This window comes from Cherax quadricarinatus, chromosome 20 (assembly GCF_038502225.1).
Source record: "Cherax quadricarinatus isolate ZL_2023a chromosome 20, ASM3850222v1, whole genome shotgun sequence".
Classification (NCBI taxonomy): domain Eukaryota; kingdom Metazoa; phylum Arthropoda; class Malacostraca; order Decapoda; family Parastacidae; genus Cherax; species Cherax quadricarinatus.
This window is the reverse complement of record NC_091311.1, coordinates 46,035,435-46,046,394: the sequence shown is the minus strand read 5'-3', so window position 1 is coordinate 46,046,394 and position 10,960 is coordinate 46,035,435.

Here is a 10,960-nt window from a genome sequence, read left to right as displayed (position 1 = left end):
GGTTATGTTAGGTTAGGTTTGGTTAGGTTAGGTTAGGTTAGGTTAGGTTAGGTTATCCTTATTTTAGGTTAGGTTAGGTTAGGTTATCCTTAGGTTAGGTTAGGTTAGGTTATCTTAGGTTAGGTTAGGTTAGGTTAGGTTATCCTTAGGGTCAATTAATTTAAATTCACTTCAGTTTGTTTACATTAGGTTAAGTTAGGTTTGGCTGATTCACTTAGATTAAATAAACTTAGGTTATATCGGGTTAGGTTACAAAAATCAGCTTAAATCTATTTTTAATTACAAATAAACAATATAATGAAAAAGCCTTGCGTAACGCGTTGCGTAACTTTCACATTTGGACGCGGGTTATTACGCAAAGTGCTGGATAAGTTTCAGTAGAGGTTTTAAAACATTTTGGAACTTTCTTCACTATTTTTTTGTCTATTTTTCAAGTTATGAAAATTTTTAATCCGCTTAATTTTTTAGCCTAATACAGAGTTTATAACGTTTTAACACTTCACAGTTTTTGTAAAGTTTTCTTAATGTTTATTTAAATTTTTAGCGTTTTAAGCATCTCTTAGTTAATTATTTTATGATAATGTAAAGTTAGGCAACGTTTGTTATGTTTACTTAACGTTTTTAAGAGTTCAAAACTCCTCTCTAAATTTGTTAACGTTTAACTTCTTTACGTTTGCTCAATATTTCATTTATTTCCTCATTTTTTTTTAATTTCGTACCATTTTTAACTCTTTCTTGACCTTGATTATATATATATATATATATATATATATATATATATATATATATATATATATATATATATATATATATATATATATATATATATATATATATGCAAAAAAAACAACCACTCTGAAAGAATAGAGAAATTCCAAGCGCTTTCGTGACTACTCACATTATCAAGGAACTATGAAAGTAAAGCATCCAAGGAAGCTATGTAAGGGGTCTGGCCAGCACCTCACTATCAGATCCCACAACGGTTAAACACCTGACGCGCGCCGACCTAACTTGGATAGGTCCTTTGCGCAACTCACCCACAAACTATTCTACCCAAGAAAATTTAAAAATTATTTGCCCAGCGTATTATGAAATTCTTCCCAAATTGTATTAATTATAAATGGATCTAATTTATATAAACCAAAGGAAATATTCATATTATTGTCAAAACTGCTTTTTATGAAACAAGATTCAATTATATTCCTGTCGACCATGGACTTGCTTGATACTACTTTCTCAACTTTTTGAAAATCAATTGGATGGTTAAAATCTCTTACATGAATAAATAGAGCATTGGAATCTTGTCCAGTTCTAATGCTATATTTATGTTTTTTTAATCTTAGTTCGAGATTTTTACCAGTTTGACCGTAATAAACTTTATCGCAAATTTTACAAGGAATCTTATAGACACATCCATCAGCATTTTGGGGGGAATTCTTTATCAAATTTAAAATTTACAGAAAACCTACAAATAACTGTTCCTATGTCCACTATTATTCCTCGCATCAAGATAGAGTCAAATTGTCTGTTTTCTCATCAATGTTTTTGAGAGCTTTACGAATTTGTAGTCCTGTGTTCATAGATGAGGAAATATCCAAAATTTATGAAATAGGTAATGATTTAAAATACCCAAGAAATGTAATTGATAAATCTTTTAAAGTTGCTAGAAATACTTTTTACAATCCAAAAAGGGACAACCAGCCTTGTTCAACTAAAAATATGTTGGTTCTCCCTTACCATGAAAACTTGGTTGATATGCCTTCTCTTCTTAAGACTTTTAATATTAAAGTTGTATTCAAAAATCTTGATACAGTAAAAAACCTTTTGATAAAGAATTCCCCCCAAAATGCTGATGGATGTGTCTATAAGATTCCTTGTAAAATTTGCGATAAAGTTTATTACGGTCAAACTGGTAAAAATCTCGAACTAAGATTAAAACAACATAAATATAGCATTAGAACTGGACAAGATTCCAATGCTCTATTTATTCATGTAAGAGATTTTAACCATCCAATTGATTTTCAAAAAGTTGAGAAAGTAGTATCAAGCAAGTCCATGGTCGACAGGAATATAATTGAATCTTGTTTCATAAAAAGCAGTTTTGACAATAATATGAATATTTCCTTTGGTTTATATAAATTAGATCCATTTATAATTAATAGAATTTGGGAAGAATTTAATAATACACTGGGCAAATAATTTTTTAATTTTCTTGGGTAGAATAGTTTGTGGGTGAGTTGCGCAAAGGACCTATCCAAGTTAGGTCGGCGCGCGTCAGGTGTTTAACCGTTGTGGGATCTGATAGTGAGGTGCTGGCCAGACCCCTTACATAGCTTCCTTGGATGCTTTACTTTCATAGTTCCTTGATAATGTGAGTAGTCACGAAAGCGCTTGGAATTTCTCTATTCTTTCAGAGTGGTTGTTTTGCATATATATATATATATATATATATATATATATATATATATATATATATATATATATATATATATATATATATATATATATATATATATATATATATATATATATACACATATATATATGTATATATATATATATATATATATATATATATATATATATATATATATATATATATATATATATATATATATATATATATATATATATATATACAGATGTCATGTCTGAGAGCAATGTGTGGTGTGAATATAATGCAGAGAATTCGTAGTTTGGAGGTTAGGAGGAGGTGCGGGATTACCAAAACTGTTGTCCAGAGGGCTGAGGAAGGGTTGTTGAGGTGGTTCGGACATGTGGAGAGAATGGAGCGAAACAGAATAACTTCAAGAGTGTATCAGTCTGTAGTGGAAGGAAGGCGGGGTAGGGGTCGGCCTAGGAAAGGTTGGAGGGAGGGGGTAAAGGAGGTTTTGTGTGCGAGGGGCTTGGACTTCCAGCAGGCATGCGTGAGCGTGTTTGATAGGAGTGAATGGAGACAAATGGTTTTTAATACTTGACGTGCTGTTGGAGTGTGAGCAGGGTAACATTTATGAAGGGGTTCAGGGAAACCGGCAGGCCGGACTTGAGTCCTGGAGATGGGAAGTACAGTGCCTGCACTCTGAAGGAGGGGTGTTAATGTTGCAGTTTAAAAACTGTAGTGAAAAGCACCCTTCTGGCAAGACAGTGATGGAGTGAATGATGGTGAAAGTTTTTCTTTTTCGGGCCACCCTGCCTTGGTGGGAATCGGCCAGTGTGATAATAATAAAATATAGATATATATATGTAAAACTGGTCAATTAGCAAGAACTCATTTAAAATAAAGTCCTTTCTAAAATTTTCTCTTATAAGTTTAAAGATATATTTTGTTCATTAATGTTAATGTAAAAATTTATAATTTTGCACCAAAAGAATCTTAGAAAACTTGCCTAACCTTATTATAACAAGAACAATTTATTTTAGACTAACCCAACTAAATATATTTTAGATACGTTTACAATAATTTAATACTAAGCAAACACAGTGAAATATATTTTTTTCGTTAGGTTCAGAATGATTTTGGCGAAATTATTGCATACACAAATTTTCACTTGTCCTATATGGCAAGATGAGCGTTGCCATTTAAGCCAAGATCGCAAGTTCTGCCTATTCGGCACGACATATATATATATATATATATATATATATATATATATATATATATATATATATATATATATATATATATATATATATATATATATATATATATATATATATATATATATATATATATATATATATATATATATATATATATGTTCACGTACCTTAAGGACACACAACCTTCTTGTTGCTCGTAACAGATAACAGACGTCTTGAGGTTGAATTCCTGGTTGCGCAGACTTTATTTTGAACTTGATAAGCCCCGTGTTCTGTAACTTGATGACTGAATAAATGTTCACTTGGTGACGAGTTCAGGACGAAGGTCACCGAGGGCGAGTCTGCCACTAAAATCTCAGTTCTTGTGAAACTTACGCTCGACCAGTTTTTACTGAGTCGTCTTGGTTCAGAACTTGCAGTGTGAAAATCAGGCTTTTAATCGCGGTGGTAATCTGAATATCAGATACAACATAAGGTCTCTTAAAATGTTCTTAAATAAAGTGCTGTTAACAGAGGTAGATTTAATGGGTCTGAGTGAGCTCGCTGGAGGCGTCTCTGACTGGCTTACACCAGAGAGGTGAAGGAACTCTGGTGCCACAAACTTCATCCTTTGCCATACGATCGTCCCTTGTAGCATGCCCTTCCAATGACTAAGGTATTAGGTACCTCCCGTGATATAGGTACATCAATTTGCAAAGGAACATTGTTTGTCGTAGGTATTTCCCAACGTACTAACGTACTTTTCTCGTTGTAGATGCTTCCCAGACTAAACTAACTCGTTGATAATATATATAAGGAGGAAAAATTAAAGGGTAACCCAAGGCAGCAAATTATTTTACTCAGCAAAGAAACAGATGTGATAAAACTTACACGTGTCACACCGGTTTAACTAAACTACGCACAAGGCGCTTCCAAGCAATAACCAAGCAATTAGCTTACCTGCAGTAGGTATTATACAGGTGAAGGCAGTCTCACGAGACCAAATTGCACAACATTTATAGCGTCATAAAGAAATAAAAGAAAATAACCACGAATTCTGAATAATAGATACATCATTAATGCTCCTAAAAAATATATATATACTTTATTTTCTGACGATATCTGTGATTTTACAACGAAATAAATTGGCAAAGAAATAGTCCAATAAGAAGAATGACATGATCCACTATTACTTATAGGACGCCCAAAGAACCCAGTAAAGTGCATTCATTGGCATTTTTTTAAGGGCCTACAGAAATATTCCTTGATTTAGAAAACGTTTTCCAAAAAAATTTCATATCCAAAGAGTACCTTAAAAACTACTTGTAAATGATAATATCAGATTTTCTCTAATGAGAACTGTCTTGTCGTTAATGTTGATTCATTCTCGGAAGAATAACAGCGATAGCAAATTATACAATATAATATAAATATTCACCGATGCCAGCAATTCAGAGAGAAAAGTTTAAACATTTCGGTCCCTCCTGAAACATGATCAAACTGATTTGAAACGCTGACTGAAGTTTTATCGGCGACTTGTGGGTTAATTGAGAATTATTTCCTCCAGTGTGATGTGAATTTTCTTCCTCGCTAATAACTCTAGACAAAGCAACAAGGACATACCACAACTTGAGCGTTAAATATTGCAAAATTCTTGAAAAAAATGTGATAAATTGTACTAATTTGTGGTCGATGGGTTTGTGTTGATAAATGAAAAGCAATAAACTCGGCCCTAAAAAAATGAGGACAGTTATTAAACTAATGAAAGTATCTGAAGAAAATGACCTGAGAGTAATTGTAGGCACTAATTTGAAGTCAGAGGAAGGTGTGCATTTTTTTTTTTTTTGGGGGGTGGGGGGTGAGGGGGGTCAGTTAAAAAGTTTTAGCCATCAAGTTTAAGAAAGACAATAAAATATTTAGTGGAATGATGCAACCTATACCAAGACTACAACGGCAAACTGTTGGCAATTTGTATGAGCATAAGAAAATAAATGAGCCTAACAATAGATTCCCTATCGTGATGATAATGACACAATATGCTGGTTATCGTAGATTATTAGAAGACTTTTCTCCTCACCAGGGGCGAAATGTCTTAAGATTAAATACCATAACTTTCATATAGTCAATACCATCACATTCTATGTATTTTTTTTATTTTTTTTTTTTTGACGTTGTGTTTTCTTTAACAGTCATCTGTACTTCCCTACTTTCCCAGGCAATGAAAGTTCTGCCACCAACTGGTACTTGTCTAGTCTGCAGATTCTTCAGTATTCAGATGCTCTCCAAGATACAGATATTTAATGTGTTAAGAAAAGAGGTATTTGCTGGCTAGATACTTTATTCCATTAGCTACAGAAACTGCCTCATTTTTGTCTTTAGAGGTATTTGAGGTTTTGGGGGATATACTGCCTCAATCACACGTCCTGTAAGTTAGGTATAAGCATTGTGTGAAGAGTACTGAGCACTCTGTTAAAGCACCTCATCCATCACAGGCAGTAACCCACATACCGTGGTACTGTTTGTGATGGCACTGCGATGCACTGTGATGCACTGTGATGGTACTACCTGGATCAAGGTACTACCTGTCCAGGTAATACCGTGGTACTGCCTGGACTCCTTGGTACAGTGCCCATTACTAGCACTTTCTCTTCACAGGTACTGTCCCCATCACAGGTAGTGTCTACGATACTGGAACTTTCTCATTCTAGGTAATGTCTGCAAAAGTGGCACTTTCCCATCCTAGGTAATGTCTACAATACTGGCACTTTCCCATCCTAGGTAATGTCTACAAAAGTGGCACTTTCCCATCCTAGGTAATGTCTACAATACTGGCACTTTCCCATCACAGCTACTTCTCCAACTAAAACATTGTCACCCTCCCAGATACCCACCACTTACACTTTCCCCCACCTCGGTTAGTGCCTGTTCACCGGCACTGTCATCATCCCAGACACTACATCATCAAACCCAGTCATTATAGGACATATCCATCACTGACGAGCTTAACTCTGGTCAGCTAATTTGAAACTTGGCACTGATACACCCAAGATTTCGCCCAATGATATTCTTGCTCCCGTACAAGCTAACTCAACTATCATGGTCGAGTCCCTTGATGCTGGTTGAAGGGTTCTTGTTCCAAGGAATGTTAGAGATATTACTGTATTGCATCAAACCTCATTACATCCCGATTTCCCAGGAGTTGTTTTACCTGCATGAAATTAAAAGATTTCTGTTTTGGTTGTTGCTAATCTGTCACTAACAGCTGACAGATTATCAGCTGATTTTATCTTTTAAGTGGTTAAAAAGTGTGCGAAATATTTTAGTATTAATATTAATAATTAACTGCTAATTAACTCGGTAATTAACCGAGGGATAAGATGATTCATTCACTTGTATGATGATTTTTTTTTATTTAGATATATGCAATAAATGAATAATGAAAAATTGGCAAATTATTTTTATTGCAATAACTCACAAATAAAATTTCCTGATGGAAATTCGATTTTTTGTAATAACGAAGATCAATTTGTACGTCACGTTGATTGTGTAATTATAAACTGTGCGATTTTTTTTAAGAATTATCCTTCAAGTTACTCTACGAGATATTTTAAGATTTTTTAATGCTAATTCAAATTAATTATTTTTTATTGTCTAATTTAAAGTTACATGTTATCTCTAAAGAGTCGCTAAAATATGTTAAATAGTCTCTTAATTTGATCCTGGGTCAACCTGACCTTAAGATCATTAGGCCCAAAGATATCTTAACTTAATTCTAATTTTTTTTTTTCACCCTAAAGTATCTTAACTTGAGCCTAAGGTAACGTGACTTAATAACAGAAACAGTTGCAACGGCAACGGTAGAGCAACAGTGATCATAATAATAATGGAGGAGACTTTGATTCCAGTAATAATAGTAATGAGGGATTCTACTACTACTAATACTAAAACTACTATTGCTATTGCTATTCTTATTATTGCTACTACTTCTGCTACTGCTATAGCTGCTTCCACTACTACTGCTAATACTACTAGTACTATAGTTGCTGCTACTACTGCTAGTACTATAGCTATTGCGACTACTATTAGTGCTACAATTTCTGCTACTACTACTAATACAACAATTACTGCTCGTACTACTACTGCTAGTAGTAGTAGTCGTAGCACTACTACTGCTGGTAGTAGTAGTAGTCGTAGTACTACTACTACTGCTGCTGATGCTACTACTATTTCAATTGCTACTAGACTGATGACAGAAATTAAAAACGATGAAAATGGGTTATGGTCTTAATGTTAGTCTCAGCAGAAGGGTGAAAATGGAGAAGTGTCGAGGGAGTAATTCCTCAAGAGCCTCCCTCGACTGAGGCAATCGACACATCGCCAACCCGCAGAATAAGCATCCCTTCGCTCCGCGCAGATCCACCTTCATTCCCCACTAACCGGTTGCAAGAAAACGCATTGGATTCGGTATCCCAATCAACATCCGTCGCTTCGATGTAACATCCGCGATGTACGGGGCTGGGGTCGCTAACGGTGTTGTATTATGCACCATGACGCACACACCAGTATACATGGTAGTGTACTCCCCAGTGTACGTCTTACAGCTGTTCACCGTCGTAGTGATGATGGCTTGCTGTGATAAGGTGATTTACAGCATCAGCGGCCAGCAGCATAGTGGTACTCAAGCACCCTTTCGCCCAGGGTGCTAGTCCCGACACCCGCGCTAGTGGCTCGCTCTGCTAGCTTCTGTCCAAGGTGCTAGACAACCTCAACGCTGGCGCTAGTATCCCTTCACAACTAGTTTAGCATCCTCGCCTATAGAGGTCTACTAGCTTCAACACCTGTGCTAGTTAAGGACTACCAGCCTCAACAACTATGCTGATACTATCTTCAACAACACGCTGGTAGTCATTTCTACTAGCAGCAACCCCCGTATTGTTAGCTAAGCTTCAATATCCAAATGTCTGTTTACGAAGCTGCTAGTCTGAAGCTACCACAGCTGCCAGGCTCACTAGCGTGATCAAAATTTGTATAGCACGCGCACCCTCGCGAGTAACAGCAACAACAGACCGAGATTAGCGGATGGTGACACAAACGACGCCTTATGCTGATTAGCTGCACACACTGGAAACAAGGAACACACACTTCCCTTCTACCTTTTCCCCCTCCCCCTCTACCTTTTCACCCTCCTCTCTGCCATTTCACCCTCCCGTCTACCATTTCGCGCTCCCTCTCTACCTTTTCACCGTCCCCCTCTACCTTTTCACTCTTCTCCTTTTACTTTTCTACTTTCCTACTTATTATTCACCCTCCATCAACATTTCATTCCCTTCTCTTGACCTACCTCTTCCCTTCCTTTTCACAGAACTTATAATAAACAACTCGACCATATACTAACCAAATTACTGAAGTCTCTCAGGTCAGGCTGAAAGATTTCGTTACTTCGTGTACGAAACCCATCCTGAATGATGGCATATGACAGGAAACGTAAGAGAATGATGACATATGACAGGAAAACATAAGCAGCATTTCTTACCGCAGTGTAATTACCATATACTATATCAGCACACTGCGGATGTACCCATACTGTAACCATCACGTCGGGTAGTGTAGCAGCAGCACACTGTTGGTGTACACAATTTTATTTAATAACAGTAACTACGTTGGTAATTCTTTTCGATATACTGTATGCACAACAGACAGCCTGTAAGGAGTAACGTAATGTCGTTACTTTGCTTTAAGATTATTATTATTATTATTATTATTATTATTATTATTATTATTATTATTATTATTATTATTATTATTATTATTATTATTGGTATTGTTATTGCTATTATTATTATTATTATTGTTATTATTATTATTATTATTATTATTATTATTATTATTATTATTATTATTATTATTATTATTATTATTATTATTATAATTATTATCATAATTATTATTATTATTATTATTATTATTATTATTATTATTATTATTATTATTATTATTATTATTATTATTGAGAGATAATTATGGTTAATTCTAGGAAGGGAACTCCATGCCCTCACCGGCATCAAGACATCCTCTCCTTGAAGGGAATTACTGTATGTTGGTAAATTTTAGGTAAAAGGTGAAGAGTCGTTTAGAAAGGGACTGCCATCCACAGCCGACGGTAAAACGTCTATGTTTTGTTGCATTTAAATAGACGCGAGTATTTCTTTCTCCAGGCTGTGCGTTTAAATGCACTCGTGTTGCTTCTGACTGTGCGTTTCCGCACTGCCTAGAAAGATGTTATTGCTTAAAGTTTTTTGACGTTTCGTTAAATTCAGTTGGTATCGTAGAAAGATATCGTTCTCTCACTGAACTCTCATCCCAGTTTCAGTTAATAGTTCCTGGGCTCATTTTCTTTTCTCATTCACAGTTCTTAGGGTCGACTCTTCGTCTCCGCCACAATTCCTGGCCTCAGCTCCTTGATTTATCCACAGTTCCTTGGCTCGCCTCCTCGTCTCAGCCACAGATCTTGAACTCTTTACCACTTCTTATGTTCTCGTCTCAGCTACAACTCCTTGGCTCGTCTCCTCTGCTTATCTTGCTCAACAATGCAGTCTCACTGGAGGCATTCTGTCTGATCAACGTTGCAGCGGGTTCTCCATCCATAAGTTTTTGTTCTCCAGGTAATCGTCGAATGTAAATAACTGTTCTTAGAATCTGCGATACTTACCGCGTTTGACATCAACATTTTCTTAAAAAAAAAAACCCACCTGCTTAAGAACATATATAAACAAACGATGCTTTAAATCGTCGAAAATAACTAATCAATGTTAAGAACTGTAACGAGGTATTTTACACTAGTGAATTTAGTTACTCTTATTTTACCTCTGTTTGAGAGCCTGGCTCCATCAGGGGTGTACTACCGCTCTGAAGGATGGCTCCGACGACATCGAAGTACCTGGGTAAAAATGGGCAAACTGGTGTAAGGAGAATTGACATTGCATCTTACCTAACCCGAGGTTGATTCCAGGTCCAACCTCCGAGCTACGAGCTACCTAGTGAGTATGTCGATGAAAATTAAAAAGGTACCAAGAGAATGTGGTAAGTGACGGGGGCCGCGCCGAGGTTTTATAGCCTGGTACAGGTTCTTCAGGTACTCATTACATTGATGATATGCACTACCAGCAATTTGATGACTCAAGCACGCACAACACCTGGGATTTTTTTTTCACGAAAGTTTTCGCCAACCAGATTCATTTTCAATCCAATATAGAGAACAATTAGTGGAGACGGTGATGGAAGTGGAGAGGTCATTTTGTGTTTAATCCCTCAGCCTTGAAGAATCTAAATCAGATGAGCGAGGATGAAGACTAATGGGCTGGAGGCAGAGGAGAGTTGCAGT